General features: G+C 45.8%; 17 non-coding genes across 17 annotated transcripts; all 17 read right to left on the reverse strand.

Annotated features, from left to right (window-relative positions):
- Window positions 1-960: 960 nt before the first annotated feature.
- Window positions 961-1,032, reverse strand: Trnaw-cca (transfer RNA tryptophan (anticodon CCA)). Its single transcript has one exon. It is a non-coding gene; the product is annotated as a tRNA-Trp (tRNA).
- Window positions 1,033-1,225: 193 nt separating this feature from the next.
- Trnaw-cca (transfer RNA tryptophan (anticodon CCA)) lies at window positions 1,226-1,297 on the reverse strand. Its single transcript has one exon. It is a non-coding gene; the product is annotated as a tRNA-Trp (tRNA).
- A 190-nt stretch (window positions 1,298-1,487) lies between these two features.
- On the reverse strand, window positions 1,488-1,559 carry Trnaw-cca (transfer RNA tryptophan (anticodon CCA)). Its single transcript has one exon. It is a non-coding gene; the product is annotated as a tRNA-Trp (tRNA).
- A 189-nt stretch (window positions 1,560-1,748) lies between these two features.
- Trnaw-cca (transfer RNA tryptophan (anticodon CCA)) lies at window positions 1,749-1,820 on the reverse strand. Its single transcript has one exon. It is a non-coding gene; the product is annotated as a tRNA-Trp (tRNA).
- A 196-nt stretch (window positions 1,821-2,016) lies between these two features.
- On the reverse strand, window positions 2,017-2,088 carry Trnaw-cca (transfer RNA tryptophan (anticodon CCA)). Its single transcript has one exon. It is a non-coding gene; the product is annotated as a tRNA-Trp (tRNA).
- Window positions 2,089-2,279: 191 nt separating this feature from the next.
- On the reverse strand, window positions 2,280-2,351 carry Trnaw-cca (transfer RNA tryptophan (anticodon CCA)). Its single transcript has one exon. It is a non-coding gene; the product is annotated as a tRNA-Trp (tRNA).
- A 189-nt stretch (window positions 2,352-2,540) lies between these two features.
- On the reverse strand, window positions 2,541-2,612 carry Trnaw-cca (transfer RNA tryptophan (anticodon CCA)). Its single transcript has one exon. It is a non-coding gene; the product is annotated as a tRNA-Trp (tRNA).
- Window positions 2,613-2,807: 195 nt separating this feature from the next.
- On the reverse strand, window positions 2,808-2,879 carry Trnaw-cca (transfer RNA tryptophan (anticodon CCA)). Its single transcript has one exon. It is a non-coding gene; the product is annotated as a tRNA-Trp (tRNA).
- A 192-nt stretch (window positions 2,880-3,071) lies between these two features.
- Window positions 3,072-3,143, reverse strand: Trnas-cga (transfer RNA serine (anticodon CGA)). The gene has a single exon. It is a non-coding gene; the product is annotated as a tRNA-Ser (tRNA).
- A 192-nt stretch (window positions 3,144-3,335) lies between these two features.
- Window positions 3,336-3,407, reverse strand: Trnaw-cca (transfer RNA tryptophan (anticodon CCA)). Its single transcript has one exon. It is a non-coding gene; the product is annotated as a tRNA-Trp (tRNA).
- Window positions 3,408-3,603: 196 nt separating this feature from the next.
- On the reverse strand, window positions 3,604-3,675 carry Trnaw-cca (transfer RNA tryptophan (anticodon CCA)). The gene has a single exon. It is a non-coding gene; the product is annotated as a tRNA-Trp (tRNA).
- Window positions 3,676-3,870: 195 nt separating this feature from the next.
- On the reverse strand, window positions 3,871-3,942 carry Trnaw-cca (transfer RNA tryptophan (anticodon CCA)). The gene has a single exon. It is a non-coding gene; the product is annotated as a tRNA-Trp (tRNA).
- A 2,185-nt stretch (window positions 3,943-6,127) lies between these two features.
- Trnaw-cca (transfer RNA tryptophan (anticodon CCA)) lies at window positions 6,128-6,199 on the reverse strand. Its single transcript has one exon. It is a non-coding gene; the product is annotated as a tRNA-Trp (tRNA).
- A 195-nt stretch (window positions 6,200-6,394) lies between these two features.
- Window positions 6,395-6,466, reverse strand: Trnaw-cca (transfer RNA tryptophan (anticodon CCA)). The gene has a single exon. It is a non-coding gene; the product is annotated as a tRNA-Trp (tRNA).
- A 197-nt stretch (window positions 6,467-6,663) lies between these two features.
- Trnaw-cca (transfer RNA tryptophan (anticodon CCA)) lies at window positions 6,664-6,735 on the reverse strand. The gene has a single exon. It is a non-coding gene; the product is annotated as a tRNA-Trp (tRNA).
- A 462-nt stretch (window positions 6,736-7,197) lies between these two features.
- Trnaw-cca (transfer RNA tryptophan (anticodon CCA)) lies at window positions 7,198-7,269 on the reverse strand. Its single transcript has one exon. It is a non-coding gene; the product is annotated as a tRNA-Trp (tRNA).
- A 196-nt stretch (window positions 7,270-7,465) lies between these two features.
- Trnaw-cca (transfer RNA tryptophan (anticodon CCA)) lies at window positions 7,466-7,537 on the reverse strand. Its single transcript has one exon. It is a non-coding gene; the product is annotated as a tRNA-Trp (tRNA).
- Window positions 7,538-12,099: the final 4,562 nt, after the last annotated feature.

Here is a 12,099-nt window from a genome sequence, read left to right on the forward strand (position 1 = left end):
TCTACATTCGTTAAAGATATCGGCCTATACGCAGTAACTTTTCTGAGCTCTTCTTTTACATCTGTTTTGGGTATGAGAACAGTGTGCGATTGTGAGAACGAGGGTGGAAGTCTTCCTAGTGTGTACGCTTCTGTGTACAGGTCACATAACACTGGACTTAGGTGATTGCGGAAAGCTTTGTAGAACGCAGTGCACAACCCGTCAGGGCCCTAAGACTTTCCAGGACTTAATTCGTCGATAGCCTTCCTAACGTCTTCTACTGTAATTGGTAATTCTAAATGTTCTTTTACCTCCTCATCTATCGTCGACAAGAAATTTAAAAAATTGTCCTTAAATCGTTCTAAGTCTACAGGTTGACACGAAAACAAACCATCATAAAACTCACAAAAAGCATTGCTAATTGCTTGTTGTTCATCGAGAACCTGCCCTTTATACTCTATTTCCGCGATAGAGTTGCGGGTTGCGTATCTCTTTTCAGAGCTAAGCGCTCTCTTTGTAGGGGCTTCCCCTAACATGAACTTTTCCGCACGAGCTTGCACTATCGCGCCATGATATTTTTCTTGTTCTATAGCCTCTATCTGATGTTTCAAAGTTTTAATGTCTTCCTTGAACAGTCCAGGTGACTTGCACTCTAGTTCAGAAAGCGTCTTCAGGTTTGCTCTAAGCAGGCCTTCCTTTTTTCTTTTCTCATAATTTAAGGCAGCTGACCTTTCCAATGCTGAATCTGGAGTCAGACGCGCCGCCATTGCGCCACCGGGTCAGGACGTCGGGTTCATTTTAAAACAGCAACATCAGCCTCATATTTCCCAGGAAAGAATGTGCATGTTAACGGTCTGCAGACGCATGGAATTCTGCCTGCGTGATCGCGTCTGTTGTAATACTGCTCGTTAGGAGCAATGACTTAAAACCCAGGTGAATCATGAATGTCTTATTTGCAAAAAATAAAAAATAAAAAATCAGTGACCCGGACGTGAATCGAACACGCAACCTTCTGATCTGGAGTCAGACGCGCCGCCATTGCGCCACCGGGTCAGGACGCCGGGTTCATTTTAAAACAGCAACATCAGCCTCATATTTCCCAGGAAAGAATGTGCATGTTAACGGTCTGCGGACGCATGGAATTCTGCCTGCGTGATCGCGTCTGTGGTAATACTGCTCGTTAGGAGCAATGACTTAAAACCCAGGTGAATCATGAATGTCTTATTTGCAAAAAAAAAAAAATCAGTGACCCGGACGTGAATCGAACACGCAACCTTCTGATCTGGAGTCAGACGCGCCGCCATTGCGCCACCGGGTCAGGACGCCGGGTTCATTTTAAAACAGCAACATCAGCCTCATATTTCCCAGGAAAGAATGTGCATGTTAACGGTCTGCGGACGCATGGAATTCTGCCTGCGTGATCGCGTCTGTTGTAATACTGCTCGTTAGGAGCAATGACTTAAAACCCAGGTGAATCATGAATGTCTTATTTGAAAAAAAAAAATCAGTGACCCGGACGCGAATCGAACACGCAACCTTCTGATCTGGAGTCAGACGCGCCGCCATTGCGCCACCGGGTCAGGACGTCGGGTTCATTTTAAAACAGCAACATCAGCCTCATGTTTCCCAGGAAAGAATGTGCATGTTAACGGTCTGCAGACGCATGGAATTCTGCCTGCGTGATCGCGTCTGTTGTAATACTGCTCGTTAGGAGCAATGACTTAAAACCCAGGTGAATCATGAATGTCTTATTTGAAAAAAAAAATCAGTGACCCGGACGTGAATCGAACACGCAACCTTCTGATCTGGAGTCAGACGCGCCGCCATTGCGCCACCGGGTCAGGACGTCGGGTTCATTTTAAAACAGCAACATCAGCCTCATGTTTCCCAGGAAAGAATGTGCATGTTAACGGTCTGCAGACGCATGGAATTCTGCCTGCGTGATCGCGTCTGTTGTAATACTGCTCGTTAGGAGCAATGACTTAAAACCCAGGTGAATCATGAATGTCTTATTTGAAAAAAAAAAAAAAAAATCAGTGACCCGGACGTGAATCGAACACGCAACCTTCCGATCTGGAGTCAGACGCGCCGCCATTGCGCCACCGGGTCAGGACGTCGGGTTCATTTTAAAACAGCAACATCAGCCTCATGTTTCCCAGGAAAGAATGTGCATGTTAACGGTCTGCAGACGCATGGAATTCTGCCTGCGTGATCGCGTCTGTTGTAATACTGCTCGTTAGGAGCAATGACTTAAAACCCAGATGAATCATGAATGTCTTATTTGCAAAAAAAAAAATCAGTGACCCGGACGTGAATCGAACACGCAACCTTCTGATCTGGAGTCAGACGCGCCGCCATTGCGCCACCGGGTCAGGACGTCGGGTTCATTTTAAAACAGCAACATCAGCCTCATGTTTCCCAGGAAAGAATGTGCATGTTAACGGTCTGCAGACGCATGGAATTCTGCCTGCGTGATCGCGTCTGTTGTAATACTGCTCGTTAGGAGCAATGACTTAAAACCCAGGTGAATCATGAATGTCTTATTTGAAAAAAAAAATCAGTGACCCGGACGTGAATCGAACACGCAACCTTTTAATCTGGAGTCAGACGCGCCGCCATTGCGCCACCGGGTCAGGACGTCGGGTTCATTTTAAAACAGCAACATCAGCCTCATGTTTCCCAGGAAAGAATGTGCATGTTAACGGTCTGCAGACGCATGGAATTCTGCCTGCGTGATCGCGTCTGTTGTAATACTGCTCGTTAGGAGCAATGACTTAAAACCCAGGTGAATCATGAATGTCTTATTTGAAAAAAAAAAAAAAAATCAGTGACCCGGACGTGAATCGAACACGCAACCTTCTGATCTGGAGTCAGACGCGCCGCCATTGCGCCACCGGGTCAGGACGTCGGGTTCATTTTAAAACAGCAACATCAGCCTCATGTTTCCCAGGAAAGAATGTGCATGTTAACGGTCTGCAGACGCATGGAATTCTGCCTGCGTGATCGCGTCTTTTGTAATACTGCTCGTTAGGAGCAATGACTTAAAACCCAGGTGAATCATGAATGTCTTATTTGCAAAAAAAAAAAAACAGTGACCCGGACGTGAATCGAACACGCAACCTTCTGATCTCGAGTCAGACGCGCCGCCATTGCGCCACCGGGTCAGGACGTCGGGTTCATTTTAAAACAGCAACATCAGCCTCATGTTTCCCAGGAAAGAATGTGCATGTTAACGGTCTGCAGACGCATGGAATTCTGCCTGCGTGATCGCGTCTGTTGTAATACTGCTCGTTAGGAGCAATGACTTAAAACCCAGGTGAATCATGAATGTCTTATTTGAAAAAAAAAAAAATCAGTGACCCGGACGTGAATCGAACACGCAACCTTCCGATCTGGAGTCAGACGCGCCGCCATTGCGCCACCGGGTCAGGACGTCTGGTTCATTTTAAAACAGCAACATCAGCCTCATGTTTCCCAGGAAAGAATGTGCATGTTAACGGTCTGCAGACGCATGGAATTCTGCCTGCGTGATCGCGTCTGTTGTAATACTGCTCGTTAGGAGCAATGACTTAAAACCCAGGTGAATCATGAATGTCTTATTTGCAAAAAAAAAAAAAAAATCAGTGACCCAGACGTGAATCGAACACGCAACATTCTGATCTGGAGTCAGACGCGCCGCCATTGCGCCACCGGGTCAGGACGTCGGGTTCATTTTAAAACAGCAACAACAGCCTCATGTTTCCCAGGAAAGAATGTGCATGTTAACGGTCTGCAGACGCATGGAATTCTGCCTGCGTGATCGCGTCTGTTGTAATACTGCTCGTTAGGAGCAATGACTTGAAACCCAGGTGAATCATGAATGTCTTATTTGAAAAAAAAAAAAAAAATCAGTGACCCGGACGTGAATCGAACACGCAACCTTCCGATCTGGAGTCAGACGCGCCGCCATTGCGCCACCGGGTCTTTTTTTTTCTTTCTTTATTGCCTGTTAACTATACAGAACAAAACACTCACACAAACACACAAGACACCTCACCAAATCGCTGGTTATCTGCTGTGTCTAGAATTTCTTTAAACATGCCAGAATATCAAGCACGCTTGTCCACTCTGGCGGGTCATGCTGGGCTTGATACACATCGCGTATGTACCACACACTTTCAATGAAATTTTCCCTTACCGGGCGGGCATGGGTATCTGCATTGTCTACAGATTTTCTAGTTTTCCACAATGCGTGCAGGCTCAACAACATTATCATGTCGTACGGTATTCCTCCATCATTTACAACGGGCAAGTAGCGAATACCGTGTGGGCTGATGGGCAGTTCTTTTTTGAGGGTTCTTTTCAGCACATCCCAGTGAAACACAGCGTCCCAACAATTAATAAACACATGTTCTACAGTTTCTGGGGTTTTGCAAAGACGACAATCAGTGTCCCACGGTACAAACAGACCTTTTTCATGCAGCCACGTTTTTACTGCTAGTGTGTTCGTGTGTAGCTTAAAAAAGAACGACTTAACTGATGGTTTTACTGGCATTTTTTTCACCCTCCTCAGCACGTCTTGACCCGCTGTGCCAATATAATTTGCCCGATAAAGCGGAACAGGCATCATTGTTTCCACTAAATCACCGTACAACCTTTTCCTCATAGCTGTACTTAGGTACTCTCTTGAGAACCGAACACTTAAAAACCGAAAGGACAAGATAACCTCACGCAAATACCCGCTTACAGACCTTCCCATGCACTGCGTAGATGACACAATAAATTCGGGTAGGTGCCTTTGAAGTCGCACATTAATTACAGTACTCAAGAAAGGATCACTCTGGTCTCGTAAGAAAATAAAGCGTGAAACAAGTTGCCGAACGAAGAGGTGGGCAAGGCCAAGCCCTCCATACCGCACAGATCGGAACAAGTTGGTTCGGCTGGTTCGCTCCAAGCTCGATCCCCAGATGAACATTGCGAACACTCTGTGTATCTTTTGGACACTGACGCGAGACATAAAGAGCACTTGCAATACATACCATAATTTGGCTACTAAAAACACATTGCACACAATTGCACGCGCAAACATAGAAAAATCTCGACCCTGCCATGCCTGCACCTTCTCCTTCATTTTTTTCGTTTCCCCAGCCCAATACTCTGCGCTTTCTTGATAACAACCCAGCGGAACACCCAGGTATGTGCCCGGCAGCGATGTCCATTGCATGTTTGCATAATACTCGGGAGGGTTCTGCCAGCTTCCATGCCAGAACCCAGCGCTCTTCCCCCAGTTTATTTCACTCCCAGTCTGGGTGCAGTAATGACTGGCGGTTTTTTCAACCTGCAATACACTTTCGCTGTCTGTACAAAACACCGCTATGTCGTCTGCATATGCAAGAATTTTGACCTCTGTGGTGTGTACATTAAAGCCCCTTATACTGTCATTATTTATGACACTCAAACAGAAAGGTTCCAGATACATTGCAAACAATAACGGGCTTAATGGACAACCTTGCCTTACAGACGATCTAACAGGTATGCTTCCAGTTAGAGACCTGTTTATAACAATGCGCGTTGTGCATTCGCTATACACCATTTTAACCCCCTCCAAAATAACGTTTCCAACATTCACATGCTCCAAGACATCCAATAATATTTCGTGCGAAACCCGGTCGAATGCTTTCGCTAAATCGATCTGCATCATAGCTACGCGACTCTCAAAAGCGTCACAACATTCTAGCACACTCCGCGCAACGTGCACATTTGTCGCAATCGTGCGTCCCTTGATACCGCATGTCTGATGCGGTCCGACTACTTGTGTTATCACGGTTTGCATTCTTTTTGTGAGTACCTTCATGTAGATTTTATAATCAACGTTCGTGAGGCTTATAGGTCGGTAAGACCCCACCGATGTCAATTTTTCCGGATCGTCCGTTTTCGGGATTAATACCATATTAGCTGTAAGCCACCGGGTCAGGACGTCGGGTTCATTTTAAAACAGAAACATCACCCTCATGTTTCCCAGGAAAGAATGTACATGTTAACGGTCTGCAGACGCATGGAATTCTGCCTGCGTGATCGCGTCTGTTGTAATACTGCTCGTTAGGAGCAATGACTTAAAACCCAGGTGAATCATGAATGTCTTATTTGCAAAAAAAAAAAAAAAAATCAGTGACCCGGACGTGAATCGAACACGCAACCTTCTGATCTGGAGTCAGACGCGCCGCCATTGCGCCACCGGGTCAGGACGTCGGGTTCATTTTAAAACAGCAACATCAGCCTCATATTTCCCAGGAAAGAATGTGCATGTTAACGGTCTGCAGACGCATGGAATTCTGCCTGCGTGATCGCGTCTGTTGTAATACTGCTCGTTAGGAGCAATGACTTAAAACCCAGGTGAATCATGAATGTCTTATTTGCAAAAAAAAAAAAAAATCAGTGACCCGGACGTGAATCGAACACGCAACCTTCTGATCTGGAGTCAGACGCGCCGCCATTGCGCCACCGGGTCAGGACGTCGGGGTCATTTTAAAACAGCAACATCAGCCTCATATTTCCCAGGAAAGAATGTGCATGTTAACGGTCTGCAGACGCATGGAATTCAGCCTGCGTGATCGCGTCTGTTGTAATACTGCTCGTTAGGAGCAATGACTTAAAACCCAGGTGAATCATGAATGTCTTATTTGCAAAAAAAAAAAAAAAAATCAGTGACCCGGACGTGAATCGAACACGCAACCTTCTGATCTGGAGTCAGACGCGCCGCCATTGCGCCACCGGGTCAGGACGTCGGGGTCATTTTAAAACAGCAACATCAGCCTCATATTTCCCAGGAAAGAATGTGCATGTTAACGGTCTGCCGACGCATGGAATTCTGCCTGCGTGATCGCGTCTGTTGTAATACTGCTCGTTAGGAGCAATGACTTAAAACCCAGGTGAATCATGAATGTCTTATTTGCAAAAAAAAAAAAAAATCAGTGACCCGGACGTGAATCGAACACGCAACCTTCTGATCTAAAGTCAGACGCGCCGCCATTGCGCCACCGGGTCAGGACGTCGGGTTCATTTTAAAACAGCAACATCAGCCTCATATTTCCCAGGAAAGAATGTGCATGTTAACGGTCTGCGGACGCATGGAATTCTGCCTGCGTGATCGCGTCTGTTGTAATACTGCTCGTTAGGAGCAATGACTTAAAACCCAGGTGAATCATGAATGTCTTATTTGCAAAAAAAAAAAAATATCAGTGACCCGGACGTGAATCGAACACGCAACCTTCTGATCTGGAGTCAGACGCGCCGCCATTGCGCCACCGGGTCAGGACGTCGGGTTCATTTTAAAACAGCAACATCAGCCTCATATTTCCCAGGAAAGAATGTGCATGTTAACGGTCTGCAGACGCATGGAATTCTGCCTGCGTGATCGCGTCTGTTGTAATACTGCTCGTTAGGAGCAATGACTTAAAACCCAGGTGAATCATGAATGTCTTATTTGCAAAAAAAAAAAAAAAATCAGTGACCCGGACGTGAACCGAACACGCAACCTTCTGATCTGGAGTCAGACGCGCCGCCATTGCGCCACCGGGTCTTTTTTTTTTTTCTTTATTGCCGGTTTCAAACAAAATCCAGAAACAACGGTACATATGATAAAATCGCTGACTTCACTCAAGCCAGCGCTGCATAACTAAAAACGGGGCATAGACAATACCTTTTCAAATTCATGCAACCATTCAGTAGTACATTTCTGACTCTTCCACATTTCTACAATACGTTGGGCACTCTCACAGAAATACTGCCTTGCTGGCCTTCCGTCTACGTCACAGTGCCGAAACGCCATTCGAGACCTCCATATTCCGTGGAGGACCAGCAACATCACTAGGTCGTAAGGCACTCCATTATCGTTTTGCACTGCCAGAAACCGGATGCCATAAGGGCTCAACGGAAACTCCTTTTGTAATGTTCGCTGAAGAACGTCCCACAAAAACACCCCATCCCAACAATCCAAAAAAACATGTTCCACCGTCTCGGGCTTTTTACACAAAGAACAGTCGACACCCCATGGCACAAACAGACCCTTTTCCAACATCCATGTTTTAACTGGTAAAACTCCACAGTGCAGTTTAAAGAAAAATGTTTTAACACCCGGGGGAATGGCCATAGCTTTTACACGTTTCAAGACGTTCTGCCCTGGGCCCACCGGAAACATGGATCGGTATAAAGGAACAGGAAAACAGATTTCAGCAAGGTCTTTATACAACTTTTTTTTCGACACGGCACTCAAGTACTCCATAGAGAACCGTACACAAAGAAATTGTGTCGCTTGAACAACTTCTTTTAAATACCCGTGTACTGCCCCATTGCAGCTTTGACAAGACGTAACAATGAATTGGGGCAATAGCCTGCCTAACCTGACTTGAATAACGGTGCGCAGGAAGGGGTCCTTTACCTCGCGCAAGAAATAAAAACGATTCACAACTTGTCTCAAAAACAGATGCGAGAGCGATAAACCGCCTTCGCGAACTCTTCGAAAAAGATTCGTCCTACTCGTCCTTTCCCAGGACGAGCCCCAAACAAAAACAGCACAAACGCGATGCAGCCGCTGAACATTGGCGCGAGAACAGTGAATCACCTGCAAAACGTACCAAAGTTTCGCGAACAAAAATATGTTGCACACCGTTGCGCGCGCAAACATCGACAGCGCACGCCCCTTCCCTTCCCACTTTTCCGCTTTATCACGCAACGCAGTCGTCTGGCTTCGCCAGTACGGGTCGCTATCTCTGTAGTTTTCAAGTGGAACGCCTAAGTATTTGACCGGCACAACCTGCCAGTTCATACCTTCAAAGACAGTAGCCGTTACGTCCCAATTGCCATGCCAGAATCCCAAGCACTTGCTCCAATTTACCGAGCTCCCAGTATATTCACAAAACGTCTTAAGCAACGCATCTGCAGTACTAATGCTTTTTCTGTCACGACAAAATAAAGCGATGTCGTCCGCGTATGCCAATACACGTACCTCGCATGCCTGCAACTGGAAACCATGAATACTATGGCTGTTTATTATGCTAGCGCAAAACGACTCGATGTACAAACAAAACAGTAAAGGGGACAGCGGGCATCCTTGCCGTACTGAACGCGTGACATATATTGGGCGGCTCACTGACTTATTTATTACCAGCCTTGTTGAACACTCCTTATACGCCAGTCTTACGCCCTCCGTTATTACTTTCCCTAGGTTTACTTTTTCCAAAATAGTATAGAGTAGCTCATGAGAGACCTTATCAAATGCCTTCTCAAGGTCTATTTGCAGCATGGCTACAACCTCATTCATGCCGTCACAACACTCGAGAATGCTCCGTGCTATGTGTATATTACTAGTTATAGACCTTCCTTTTATTCCACATGTTTGATGTTCGCCTACTATGTATATTATCACACTCTGTAACCTCCTTGCTAAGACTTTCATTAATATTTTATAATCTACATTCGTCAAAGATTTCGGCCTATACGCAGTTACTTTTCTGAGCTCTTCTTTTACATCTGTTTTGGGTATGAGTACAGTGTGCGATTGTGAGAACGAAGGGGGCAGTCTTTCCAGTGTGTAGGCTTCTGAGTAGAGGTCACATAAAACTGGACTTAGGTTATTGCGGAAAGTTTTGTAGAACGCCGTGCACAACCCGTCAGGGCCTGGAGACTTTCCCGGACTTAATTCATCGATAGCCTTCTTAACCTCTTCCACTGTAATTGGTACTTCTAAATTTTCTTTCACCTCTTCATCTATCGTCGACAAGAATCTTAAAAAATTGTCCTTAAACCCTTCTAAGTTTGCAGGTTGGCACGAAAACAAACCATCATAAAAATCACAAAAGGCATAGCTAATTGCTTGTTGTTCATCAAGAACCTGCCCTTTATACTCTATTTCCGCAATAGAATTGCGAGTCGCGTATCTCTTTTCAGAGCTGAGTGCTCTCTTTGTAGGGGCTTCCCCAAACATGAACTTTTCTGCACGGGCTCGCACTATCGCACCATGATATTTCTCTTGTTCTATAGCTTCTAACTGATGTTTCAAAGTTTTAATGTCTTCCTTAAACAGTCCAGGTGACTCGCACTCTAGTGCAGAAAGAGTCTCCAGGTTTCCTCTAAGCAGAACTTCCTTTTTTCGTTTATCATAATGTAAGGCAGTTGACCTTTCCAATGCTGTCATCTTAATATCTGCTTTAAAGTTCTCCCACTTAGAGGCACAGTCACATGTATCCTGTTGAATGTTCCTGATCTTTTTCGTTACTTCTTTTACAAATTCTTCATCCTTCAATAATAAGCTGTTCATTTTCCATAAATCCCAGTTGAAGGTCTTTTTATCTTTGCGCTTTCCAATCAAGAACGACACTAGGCAATGGTCGCTGAACGACACAGGTGTAACACTATACTCAGAGCACTCCGGCGCAAGTTCTAACGACACATAAGCTCGGTCTAATCTTGCGTGGCTCGTTCCTTGAAAGTGGGTGAACTGGATATGCCTCTTGCATTCCAACATATCCCCCACATCTTCCAAACCAAAATCTGCTGTGACACCATTCAATGCAATCGTGCTTCCATCGCGATAAGGAGTGCCACTTGATTTATCGCGAGCCGAGCACACACAATTAAAATCTCCCAGTAACACAAGAGCCCGTTCTGTGTCAAGCCAGGCCCTCAACTCTTCAAAAAACACTTTTCTTTCGTCGACCTTTGTAGGCGCGTATACACAAACAATCCGCCATTCTTTTGACGCTAAAATAAAATCACAAATAACAAAGCGCCCATTTAAACTGGACGTAACGTTTTGCACTACTACGCCGCTGCTCCGACGTATTAAAATCAGACAACCTGCCGACAATCCCACCGCATGGCTGACGCAGACTTCATAACTAGGACTAAACACACCCGCCATCTTTTCCGTGCTTTGCTCGGTCTCTACTTTCGTCTCCTGAAAGGCTACGACATCTAACTCTCTCTCCTTGATGATTCTGTACAGCTGACTCTGACGTTTACGCTCGGAAAGGCCGCGTACAGTCGGGGACTTAATTTTGCAGACCACGCGATCGCGTGGCAAAAGCCACCGATGCGCGCTCTGGAGGCCCGGCACCTGTTGTCGAGACCGGCGCGGCGCGCATGCGCGTCCTGTTTTACTTGCAGGCACGCCGATTTTCTCGTTTCCTGCAGCGCTGCTGCAATGGTCACTCAAGCACCGCATAGCGACACCTTTGTAGCATTCCTTTCTTCCCGATGGCACATTTGGGGCCTAACGTGACGATTGCGAGGGCTTTGGCGCAAGTGGTCCTCACGTCCTGATAAGCACTTGCACGTAAGGTTTTATTCGTTTGTTTTGTGCTTTATCGTTTATAGACGAGGAGACTAGCGGCTTGCGAACGGCGTCCCCGAAAGAAGCGCGTACGAAGCACAGTCTCACGGTACCGCGCTACCGACGACGAAATGCCAGCTACTATATGAATAGCGAACCTTTATTCGCCTTGTTTACTGTGTAATATGGCCACTGAACATATATTCCAGCTCGCTCTCCGCTGCCCATAAAGTAGGAGATTTGCAAGTTATATAAAAGAAATTATTTCGGCGTTTTTGCTGCCTACTTCATTACTTAAAAATGATAGAAATACGTACTCACATAAATTGTCTGTTCGCTCCGCCCGTCGCATTAGTAAAAATGGCACCTCGGGCTGCCATTGAATGTCGTAAAATTATTCGCTACTTTTTAGAAGCTGTTTTTCAAAGTGACATTTGCCGGCTTACTAACAGGCCAAGAGATACTGTTAGCCGAAGAATTCATGCCTACGGGGATGAATTGCTCCAAGGCCGAAGCAATTCTTCAAGGTCGGCTTGCATTGATTGATTATGAGGTTTTAACGCGCCGATGCTACACAGCCGATAAGGCGTGCCGTAGTTGAAAGCTCCGGGTTAATTTTGATTACCTGGGAATGGGTAGCATGCGCCGAAATCCCGAGCACACTAGAACATTTTCGCTTTTCGCCTCCATCAGAAAAGGGCCACCTTGCAGATGCCCAGCGGAGCGGAAGGACAAGGTCAACAACGAAACAGGAAGACAAGCTGATTGTTTTTCAGTGGTTAAGCACCCGTTCATTAGTGACCAAAACATTC

This window comes from Haemaphysalis longicornis, unplaced genomic scaffold (genome assembly GCF_048455015.1).
Source record: "Haemaphysalis longicornis isolate Haplotype H1 unplaced genomic scaffold, Haemaphysalis longicornis Haplotype H1 scaffold_1, whole genome shotgun sequence".
Classification (NCBI taxonomy): Eukaryota; Metazoa; Arthropoda; class Arachnida; order Ixodida; family Ixodidae; genus Haemaphysalis; species Haemaphysalis longicornis.